Raw genomic sequence first — 12,146 nt, 5'->3', positions numbered from 1 at the left:
AGGCCTGGAGCCCAGCAGCCACATGCTGTGAGGTCTTGTATGCCCACAGCCCCTACCACACCCCCTGTCCTGTGCAGCACCCAGCCAGCTTCAGCTGCAATACAAGCTGCATGCTGTTCTGCCTCCCTCGCCTCCAGCTGCTGCTGCCACCCCTGCCCTTTCCACACCACTCTGAACGGGCAAGCGGGAAGCTTGAGCTCGGTGGCTTCTGCCCAACGCATGGAGCTCTGACTCCAGCTTCTGGGCACCTCCCATCCGCTCCACTTACCCAGCATGATAAGCAGCCCCTGCAGGTGGGCAGAAGGCATCCAGGAGCAGGAGCTGGACCTGCATCTCCATGTGCTGGGCACTGGGCTGAAGCTTAGCCCCTTGCTCCCTGCTGCCCAGAATGACACAACAGGGGCAATAGTGGAAGGAGGAGCCGCCGCTGGAGGCAAGGGGAGCACAGTAGCACCCATCTGGCTGCAGCTGCACCAGGAACAGCCCCATTAGGGGCCAGCAAGGCTGAATGGGCTCCCTTCACCTCCAGCTGTGGCTCCTGCAGCACTGTTTCAGGCAGCAGCAGGGGGAAGCTTCAGCCCGGCAGCTTCTGCTAAGTGCATGGAGATCCAGGTCCAGCTCCTGGATACCTTGCACCCACTCTGCCTACCTGCAGGGGCTGTTCATTGTGCCAGGTGGGCAGAGCAGATGGAAGGCATCCAGGAGGAGGAGCCAAAGCTCCAAGTGCTGCACAGAAGCCGCCAAGCTAAAGCTTCCCGCCTATCCACCCAGAGCGGTGCAAAAGGGGCAGTGGCGGCAGCGGCAGCAGCAACAGCAGTGGCAACAGCAGCTGGAGGTAAGGGAGAGATACAGCTTGTGCTGAGGCTACAGCTGGCCAGCTGCTGCACAGGACACGGGGTGTGGCAGTGGCTACAGGCACGTGAGCCCCACAGCAGGCAGCTGCCAGGCTCTGGCCTGCCGGTGGCTCTGAGCCAGCCCAGGCAGCCTGCTGCCTGGCCAGCCATCACCCCTGCCACATGGCTGGGCTGTCACAGAGCCGCAGCCAGTTGGGAAGAGCCCTGACCCCCAAAGCCCAGCTTGGACTCGTCCCTCTGAGCCTGCCCTCAGCAGCACCCACAGGCTGGGCCATCTCAGCCCTCTAACACCAGCCGCGGGCAAGGCAGGCAGATGGTGGGGCTATGCCAGCCAGATGGCTCTGTCCATGCCCCCTCCCCTGCTGTTGTAGCAGCAAGATGTGGAGGTTACCCTGACAGGGGCTGCTCCGCCTGACCAGGCAGGCCCCGACTGAGGTCCCCAGGTGGGAGATGGGAGGGAAGGGGAAATAGACCCCCTAGATTCATAGATTCATAGATGTTAGGGTCAGAAGGGACCTCAGTAGATCATCGAGTCCGACCCCCTGCATAGGCAGGAAAGAGTGCTGGGTCTAGATGACCCCAGCTAGATGCTTATCTAACCTCCTCTTGAAGACCCCCAGGGTAGGGGAGAGCACCCACCTCCCTTGGGAGCCCGTTCCAGACCTTGGCCACTCGAACTGTGAAGAAGTTCTTCCTAATGTCTAGTCTAAATCTACTCTCTGCTAGCTTGTGGCCATTATTTCTTGTAACCCCCGGGGGCGCCTTGGTGAATAAAACCTCACCAATTCCCTTCTGTGCCCCCGTGATGAACTTATAGGCAGCCACAAGGTCGCTTCTCAACCTTCTCTCACGGAGGCTGAAGAGGTCCAGGTGCCCCAGTCTCTCCTCGTAGGGCTTGGTCTGTAGGCCCTTAACCATACGAGTGGCCCTCTCTGGACCCTCTCCAGGTTATCCACATCCCTCTCGAAGTGTGGCACCCAGAATTGCAAGCAGTACTCCAACTGTGGTCTGACAAGCACCCGATACAGGGGAAGTATCACCTCCTTGGACCTGTTCGTCATGCATCTGCTGATGCACGATAAAGTGCCATTGGCTTTTCTGATGGCTTCGTCACACTGCCGACTCATGTTCATCTTGGACTCCACTAGGACTCCAAGATCCCTTTCCACTTCCGTGCCATCCAGCAGGTCATTCCCTAGGCTGTAGGTGTGCTGGACATTTTTCCTCCCTAGGTGCAGCCCTTTGCATTTCTCCTTGTTGAACTGCATTCTGTTGTTTTCTGCCCACTTGTCCAACATGTCCAGGTCTGCTTGCAGCTGTTCCCTGCCCTCTGGCATGTCCACTTCTCCCCATAGCTTTGTGTCATCTGCAAACTTGGACAGAGTTCATGTGCTCTCCCTGGTCCAAGGGAGCACACGCACACACATGCTCCCTGCAGCTGGGCCAGACATCTGGCCTCCTGGTACACACATGCGCACATGCACATGTACGTGCACATACACACACACCCACATACACTGCTCCTATGGCCAGGCTCCATCCCCCAGGGGCAGAGATTGGCCTCTGCTCTGGCACTGCAGGGAACACTGGGTGGAAGCAGGCCTGCCTGCCAACCCAGTGCTGCATGGTGGCCAGAGCCACTGCCACAGCTGCCAGGCCCAAGCACAGCTCACCCCAGGCCTGCTCTGCCATGCCGGGCAGGGCTGCTTCCGCTCAACGTTCCCCGGGAGAGGTGACATCTGGCCCCACGGGCTCTAGGTGCCACCCACCAGCAGAGGCCGGGGCTTGAGTGCAGCTTGCCTAAGGTCTGAGGGGCCAGACTGCATCTCCTAGGTACCACGGGTGATGCAGGGAAGAAGCAGCCCCACCCACCCCTCAGGCACCATGCAGCAAGCCCTGGGTGAACTGCACTTGGGCCACAGCCTCTGCTGGCGCAACATGGTGCTGGGCAGGCTGGCAAGGATGCTCCCATGCAGCATTCTCCATGGTACCTGGGAAATGAAGTCTTGCCCCACAAGCCCTGGGCAGGCTGGACTCCATCTCCCAGGCCACCACGTGATGCCAGGCAGGCAGGCAGGGAGCAGCACCAGCAGAGACTGGAACCAAATCCATCACCCACCACCAGAGGCCAGGGCCCGAGAGCAGCTCAGTCAGGGCCAGCCACACAGTGCTGCCTGCCTGTAAACCAGATAAAAATCAATTGGCGGGCCAGATCTGAGCCATGAACCATATTTTGCCCACCCCTGAAGTAAAGCATGTCATGCTGAGTGTTTGTTTACACTCCAGCTCTCACAGGGAAGAGGTACTAATGGTGCCTTAAAGCAGCAGCCTTGAAGGCTGATTGGAAAAAGGGAAGAGAAGCAGTGATTCATGACACCTCTTATTAAGGCACCCTGGGGCAGCAGAGTTCAGCATGAATCCTGGAGAGTCACCTTGGAAGCAGTCCATCTTGGGGTGCTAGAGGACCTGTCTAAACACTATCACCCTATGTGTAACAAATTAAAATAGGATGCAAATGAGCTGCAAAAATAGTCTACATTTTACAAGTAACATTTTTGTAGCTTGTTATAGGTGATAAATTGCTTGAACATGTGGCACATTGCAATTTTTATTGTGCAATTAGCACATTAGATAAATATAATGTCTGCCAGTGGCCTAAGTTAACATCATTTCCTACATGGATCATTATCTGGGACCCTCTACAATTGCCCAATGGCAAAGGGCCTAGATAAGGCAAAATTAGATTACAAAGTCTACTTTCTATAGTGTTTGGAAAAAGGCAAGAGCAGAGTTCTGTTGCTATATATAGACTAACCAGCATTGCCCTGGCAAAGTCTTAGGGCTGTGCTTGGTTTACCTGCCACATGACAGCACGGAAATGCAAAAGGATTCCCTTTCCAGTCCTAAATCTGATTAAGCTACAGTAGGGGCCCAATTTACAATTATAACCACAACTAAAGAGTCATGATCTTAAGCTAAACTAATGCCAGGTTTCTTTTGCCCTTCATTCTCTGTCTTCATTCATGACCATCCAACATTGCCAATGCGTCATACTAAACAACAGTGCTGACAAGTAGCACTTGCCAGAAAAAAAAATCTCTTTTAGCCGCAATTACTGACAGAGAAATTGAGAGGATAGTTAGGGAAAGACTGGTGTCAGGGTTTTTTTGACCTTCCTCAGAAGCTTTGGGTGTTGACTACAGCCAAGGATGGGAATTTTGACTGGGATGTGCCAATGCTCCTGCTGGGACTAAAATCCAGAGGTTCCTGGGGATCTTTGGGGACAGTGATTTGATCCGTTGATTTGGATCACTGTCCCGGATTCGATTCAGCCAAATCCAAATCTGAAGATACAACCCCAATTCAACGAATCAGAGATTCGGACACAGGCACAGCTTTAAAAGTTTTTTTCTACATACCTTGAGGTAGCAGGCGCACCTTGTGATCGCTGCAGTGCTGGGGCGCATGGAGTGTCCCACAGGAAGGCGAGGGGCTCTCCAGCATGCTCAGCAGTGAACCCAGAAGTGGACTGGAACTTCCAGTCCACATTCACATCTGCCAGGGAGCACACCAGGGGCATCCCCTGCACCCCCCCAACTTGGCTGCAGGGTGACCCCAGGTACCCTCCCAGACCCAGGAGGCACCAGTTCCCAAGCCAGGGAGGTGCGGGAGGGACCCCCCTGCGCACTTCCCAGTGGACCAGGAAGCGGACCAAAAGTGCTTCTGGTCCGCTTCCGGGTCTGCTGCCAAGCGCACTAAGGAGCCCCCCGCATTCCTGTGGGACACTGCATCTGCCCCAGCACCGCAGTGTTCAGAGCCCCTGCTACCTAGAGTATGTAGAAAAATCATTTAAAGCTGTATCTAAGTCTGAAGCGCCAAATTTGTCCAAATCGATTCGGAGGGTTCCAAATCGATTTGGAGAGATTAACGGGTCCTCTGATTCGGTTTGGATTTGGAGATTCAGCCACCAAATCAGGCCAAATCAAATCAGAGACCGAAGCTTCGCACAGTCCTAGAAGAAAGCAAAAAAGTCTTACTGATACAGCAAAATAGAAATAACCAGGCAGCACAAGCATAAAGCACAAACTTCAAAAATCAATAACAAGGCAGCTAGAGAGTTAAAAAATATTTAGGAACAAAAATCTGTGATCCTTATCTTTAGCAAATCTTCTTATTCATTCCAAGAAGAATATTGCTTAAGGAACACAGTTTGGCCCTTGTTTAGCTGTGAGAGATTTCCATTCTGGAACATACAGTAAACACGCTCTGGTTTAAAAATGAAGCTAGTTTTAGTAGCATTAACATTATGCTAGAATTTACAATTCTAGAGAGACATTTGAAGGTTTTTCAAGTCAGAGAAGTCTTTCCACAAAGAAATATCCAACTTTAGAAACAGCCAAGAACAAATGTAACCTTGATATAACTCCACTCAACTCAGAGTTGCACGAAGGATTATAATTCAACACCAAAGTTTACCAAAAATGTCCAATTCAAAAATGACTCAATTTCCAGGTTAATAAATATTCTGTTCTTTTACAACAGAAAATACAAATACAATTATGTGTAAAATATCTATTTGGACTGTTAACTCATATTTAATAACCCATGTTTATTAACCCATAAATGAATTAGATACGTGCTGCTCAAGTAATTTTGAAATCCCAACTTACTTATTCAAGGTGGAAAATCAATACATACTGCTTGCAAAGATTTTATTTCTTGTGACTAGTTTTATATTCAATGTTGTTCAACTGTTTCCAGTAAACATATTTTTAAAGAAATTAGGTATTATTTGCATGTGAAATACTGAAGGATGAATAAGGTATCAAATTAGTTAACATTACAAAAATATTACAAATTAATTCATTTATATTGACTTGCTTCCAACAGTAAGAGCGCACTGAATATAATGTAAAATGAAAAACCATTATAAACTGAAGAACCTTCTCAGAGGAAAAGTGACTTTACATGTAAAACTAGGAGACAGAATTGGTCTTTCCAGATTTAAAAATTAAATACTATATTCATGCAACTGTCTCAACTTACCAGAAGAGTGCAGTTGGCTATGCCCCTCCTACTTTTTGATACCATATTGCAAGGAAATAATATTGTCCTTTTATCTCCTTGTTCTCAGGTGTTCTACCCTAAACACAAAGAAAGTATTCTTGAAAAAGGATTTTGGTTGCAGAAGTAAAGTCAACATTACTCACGTTTCCAATAGTAAATATAACCACTACCACACTAGAGAAGTGCTACAAAACAGGTTTCAACAAACACATGTGTATTCAACAATTCAATATATCTTCTGGATTCTCCACCCTTAGGCAAAGCCATTTAAGATTTCTTATCTGATGCCCATGAAGCATGTCAAAAGCGTATTCATCTTTCTCTGCAGCCATTTTAAGAGCTTCTCTGCAAGGCTGTTGCCATAAAAAACAGAAAAAATTACAAAACTTTCTTTAAAGTACTTTTGGGATTACACATTATTAAAACACAGGGCAAAGCAGCCTGTGCCATCTCCTGTTTAATAAATGCAGTGGTACAATGTAAATTAATCCCATAGCTGCTAGATTTTTCTGTATTCTATAGAAGAATTGCCTATGCAGAAGTAAGATACTTAAAGCAGACTGATATAGCATGCATCACTGATTATCCTTAATTATCTGATTCAAGTTTAATTCTATACTGCAGACCAGGCAATTGACATTATTTGTTACTTAAATGTCAAGTTTTTAATACTTGAATATTCCACCTTCTGTATTCATTTTGTGATTCCTTCAAAATAATCTTTCATTCTCCGCTTCTCTACCAACAACAAGCTTTGCCATAAGCAGACCTACTCTTTTTAATATGATTAGCTATTGGGCTTTCTATTTTCTAAGAGCATTTTCAGATTTACTTTCCTTCTGCCAACAGTATGGCATTCATTGCTAAAGCATTTATACAGTTCTACTATCCTAAAAATAAAATGGAATTGTAAATTACCAACCCCTCCCTCCCCGCAAAAACGTGCCCATTTTACAGGGTACCCACAGTTACAGAGATTGAACTGTCTTCCTTAAAATAACTATATGATCCTACACAAATATAGAAGCATATGCTACATAATTACAGATGAGGAGGAGCAAATATATCAGCACAGAGACTAGGGGATTGAAGCAGAGCAAAGTATTGTTCCAGGAACACCTGTGGCCATATAGCCATTAGTTCAAGTAATTAATGGCTACATGGCCACAGGTGTTGCTGGAACAATACAAGGACTTAATGCATAGCTCATTTCTATAAAAACTGCAGTTATCACTATAATTTTAGACTTTGATCTTACAATTACTATGCTGTAAATATCTCTTACTGTCAGTACAAAATGTAAAATACTTTTTTTTTTAAGTCTCTGAGATAAGGGTCAACAATACATATAGTCCTGACTTATAACATTATAAGTGTTAACTGGAGTCTGATATGAATGCCACATTAACACATCAACAAAAGGCATTGCTTCCCTACAGAAAGCAATATGACCCATCACAAAACTAGAGGTTATGATGACAGGTATGTTTATCCTGTCATGTTTTATTCACTCACAGTATCTCATTACCCCTCACTGGGAATAGGTCTGTGGGTGTGTCAATTTATTAGGAGAAACAATAGCTATTTCACCAGGTTGGTTCTCAGTCTCACCTCAAAATGGGTAACTATAACCCAAACCAGGAAAGCTTGAGGCACAGAAATTATATCACTCTCTTTGTATTTTATAATTTTGTTTAAGGTTACCACCTTAAAATGGTTTGCAGGTCAGGAGGATGGGAGTAAGATGGCTAGTCCTTCCTGCCAATTAAAATGTTCTGCTGTTAAAACAAAACTGTAACCATTGAGTTAAAAATATGGCAACAAAACAGCAGAACAACCATAAATATTGAATATTTTGCTACTAAACAATATCAATAAAGCTGATCGTTAGAGAACTCTCTCATTTTTATAAAAGGAGATAAAAGCCACAAGTCAGACAGTGGCAACTTACCATTGGAAGAAAATCTTAGAAAGGAAGAGTAGTCTTTCAACAGAAAAGAATGAGGAACTGCAGAGGGAAGGAAAAACCCTTAATGGAAAGGGTTGAAAATTAAATAATTCACAGATGTGCTGAGAAGGAAACTGCTGCTTCTCCTCCTGCAGCTATTGATGCTGGTTTGCTGCTGCCTTCTATACCACACCTGTTCACTTACATGGTGTCATACTCCGTGCGCCTTGGGAGTCTCCTTTTGTTTCCCACCAAGAGTACAGCATATCATATTCAAAGAAGACATCCACCATTGAACCAACATACCTGAGTGAGAGAGTAAAATGCACTACTAAGTTACAAACCAGTCTTTATATTTCAAAGCTTTTACAACCCTAAAATTTAACTCGTGAATAAACTGCAAGGGCATCACCTATTTGTACTGATCTTGGTGTCATTCATGGAGTAAAAGACTACTACTTCTGCCTTAGCAGAAGACTATCAAAAAGAAAGAAAGCTAGGAACAAACATAGTAATGATATGAGTCAAAGGAATTATGACTCTTTCCTTCTATTAAAACAATGTCAAGATAATGATATAGTTCAGCAAACATTTCACTTCCTGAAATAAGAATATTCACTTTTATAAAGCCAACAAGTGGCACAATCATATTACAGGGTACAGGATGCTTTCCACATTATAAAACAAATACTTTAGGGTACAGTATTCCAATCACTTCAGATCATCTCAGACAAAGCGCTCTACAGGAAAACACGTTTTTCTTGTATTGTATTTTCAATCTGTTGAACTATATCTTTACCTATATCCTCATCAGAACATCCCTTAAATTTAAGCCAGTTACCTAGGTTTTTTTGGTTTTTTAATCAGGATCAATATGGCATGCTGATACTCTAGGTCCTATACTCTAGGTTCTGCTTCCTTTTGCCTATTATGTTCCCTATTTCAAAGAGAAAGTAACAAAAGGATTGTATGAAGTTTACTTTGTTGTCCTACTCACAGATAGGACTGGGAGAGATTGGAGATGAAAAAGAAACTACAGGAGATGCAGTAGATGCCTAAAACCCTGAGATTACATCCTGGCACATAAAGAATTATAAAACTGCAGGAACAAATAACCTCAATACAATACTGTGCTCATCTACCCTCCATACATACTTCATATTTTATCTTGAAATGATTTACTGCTGTAAAAAACATTTCTAACCATTACCTTTGCAAGCAGTGATTTCTGAAAATGGATTATTAAGCTTTTTATATTTTGAGACGTTGTTGCCATGGTAAGTCCCTCACAGCTGAGGATGCCGGTGCCTTGGTGGAGGTGGTACAGCCAAACAGAGTAGAAATGCAGACATCTGTGCATGCCTAGGCATTATAAACATCTTTTGCTTTGCTGGTATGTCAAAAATTACAAGATTTCAAAAATGTTCCCATTCTCCATCTCCCTGGCCCAATGTATATCAATTACTTATGCAAAATGCAACACCTCTAGTACAGGATATTGAGAAGGACCCTCCCAGAACAGCAGAGAGCCTGACAGTCAAGACATTCATCTAGAACTGTGGCTGGCAAGCTTTTCAAACCGCAGGCCAGAACAACCTGGCTCATCTGACACAGGCCAGGTGGCTTTTGTGGCACATCAATTGTGGGGGACTTTCCTCCACCACTTCCCATGCCAGGGCCAGGCAACTGGGAGCTGTGCCCACACTGCCACTTCTCCAAGACCCTTGGCTCCCCAGCTGGGGCATGAGTACAAGTGCAGCTTGCAATCTATAGAGAAATGTACTTGGACCAGGCAGCTGGAAGCTGCATCCATGCAGCTGCCACCTGCACAACAGCTGGGAGGAAGGAAGAAGAAGAAATGGCAACAGCGTAGATGGAGCTTCCAGTTAACCAGCCCCAGCACAACTTCTCACCAGCTGGAAGCTGTGGCCCATGCATAGGCCAGAGGGATGCTAGCTGGTGGAGGAAAGAAGCAGCAGCTCCTTGCTGCTTAGCCACAGCATGGACACAGGCACAGGCAAAGGCACAGGCAAAGCCCTCAGGCTCTACTGGCTATATCTGGCCCCTGGGCCATATGATGCTGACCCTGATCTAGAATATGGAAGAACCAAAGAAGAACCCTAATCAACAAGCTATTATTGCTGCTGGGGTCTCTCTCTGACTTGAACCAGAAATACACCCTTCCCCAAACACCATTTTCATCAAAACTAAGCCTTTCCCATTAAAAGTTTCAGTTACAATAAAGTAGCATTTTCCAAAGAAAATCATTTTATTGAAAAATCCTTAACCAGTTTTAGTTCAGATACAAGCAATACTTACACTGCACAAACCAAAATGAAAATAAAGACAGCTCCAATATACAGAACGCCTTTAAAAGCAAATATAATGGGTCTTATCCCAAGAGAACAAGCCAGATGCTTCATCACAAAGAAAACAAAGCAACTACCACCCACACCCCCTCCCACAGCCAGTTGCTTTGCATACATTTTACCCAATCATAAATGCATAACAGCAGCTTTCCTTTACACCAAGCAAAGAACATCCAGCATATGTCCATTTTGACGAATTAGGCTACATGGCAGGGCTATAAGAACTGCAATTATGTACAAACATTAATCAATGAGATGGCCAAATGGCTAATGCATCAAGCCACTAACTACAGTATAATTGATAAATAAGGTAAAATAACACTCCGATAATCTTGATAAAAATCAAATAACAGTGAAAAAAAGATCAGATATATGTCATTTAAATTATAAAAATATTTTTAAAATACACTTGTTTTGAACTTAAGCTAAATGTAATACAAAATATGTTAAAAGATTGTATGTTTAGGCCTTAAAATAAGTACATCAAATAAACAGCTAGATCCATGAGCTCCTATCAACAGCTTTGAGTTACAGGTTGAATGTTTTCCTATACAAATAAATGATTAGTGGGGGACATCTAACTTCTGAGGGAAAGATTTATAAATATGTGCAGCATAATGCACACACTGTATTAAGGAGTTGCTGGCACCTTGCCACTTAGTGCAAGACACTGGCAAAGTCATTACAGGCATTGTAATCTGGCCTCTGACACTAGGAGACACCTATTCATATCTTATCAAGATCAGCTACTGAGCTCATTTGGGTAGTTCATACTCCTTACTTACGATAAAATTCATGAGCAAAAACGTAATTACTGCATTTACCCAAGTCCAAGACTATGAATTTAAGATGACCCCCCAGTAATTAAATTTATATTTGGAAATATTATAAATTTGTTAGAATTTTCCATATATAAATTCAATTATTGGTGGGTTATCTTAAATTCAGCCCCTTCACCAATGTAGTGGGGTGTGGCAGGGCACTGTTTGTACCTGACACTTTAAGGGTGTGGAGTTAGCAGGTGCCAGGTGCCTGATGAGGGCAACCATTTTTGAGGCAAGGGCTGCCCATATAAACAGGGCAGTTTTACTACTGGAGGCCAGGCAACAACATTGCCTGGTCAGAGGGCTACTGGTATCATCTGGAGGTAAGGGAGGAGCTGTAGGGGATGGTCAGGAGGCTCCTGGGTACAACCTAAAACTGCATCCTGCTGGGAATGGGTGGCCTGGTGGGGCTCTCAGAGGCATGGGAGCCCCCAGGAAATGCCAGGCCAGTTACTTCCCCAGTGAAAGGTGGGCCAGGGTGCCTTAACACCTAGCCCCCACAACTGGGTGGGTTACCCCTTGTTTGGAGGGTGGACCCCTGGAGAGAGAAAAGGCCATAGACTCATGCCTGTCTGGACTTCCCCTGACTGGTCAATGCTGGGGCCAGGACCAGAAGGGTTGAAGGGCCGGGGGCCCACCATGAGGAACACACAAGAGCTGAGGGCCTGGGGTCCCTACTGGCCTGGAGGTGGGCCAGGGCTAGTGAGCCAAGAGTCCTGGGGGGACCACACCCAAAGGGGAAGCGGTTCAGGGAGCTATGCTGCCTAGTATGAAAGCGGATGGGACCGCCTGAGGAGAGGAATCCAGGCGGGGTTCAATTAGGAGGATTCTGGGGCCCAGTGGGGGGGGCCGGTGATGGTAACATCTAGATGACATCTGCGAGGCTTGGGCTGCGGTGTAGGGGAGGAATGGAGCCGCAGATAGCACCCCCTGGCATCCGGGCAGGAAATAGGCAGCCTCCCACTTAATTACATCAATAAACTAATTAACAACAAGGCGTGGTGGGTGAGAAGGCAGGTGGGTGGGCCACCATTAGATCAGCCCTGACAAGCCCCTCTGTTACAGGGAGCAAGCAGCAAGAGTT

General features: G+C 45.7%; 1 protein-coding gene across 1 annotated transcript in view; it reads right to left on the bottom strand.

Moving 5' to 3' along the window:
• ATP8B4 (ATPase phospholipid transporting 8B4 (putative)) overlaps positions 1–12,146 on the bottom strand; it is a 200,904-nt gene that overhangs the window by 170,106 nt on the left and 18,652 nt on the right. Inside the window, 2 exon segments of the mRNA XM_019477374.2 lie at positions 5,901–5,998; positions 8,075–8,175. The gene's annotated coding sequence lies outside the window, so the exon portion shown is untranslated.

The sequence above is a fragment of the Alligator mississippiensis genome, chromosome 11 (assembly GCF_030867095.1).
Source record: "Alligator mississippiensis isolate rAllMis1 chromosome 11, rAllMis1, whole genome shotgun sequence".
NCBI classification, from domain to species: Eukaryota; Metazoa; Chordata; order Crocodylia; family Alligatoridae; genus Alligator; species Alligator mississippiensis.
Note: the sequence above shows the minus strand (reverse complement) of the source record. Positions and strands in the feature narration are given on the sequence as shown.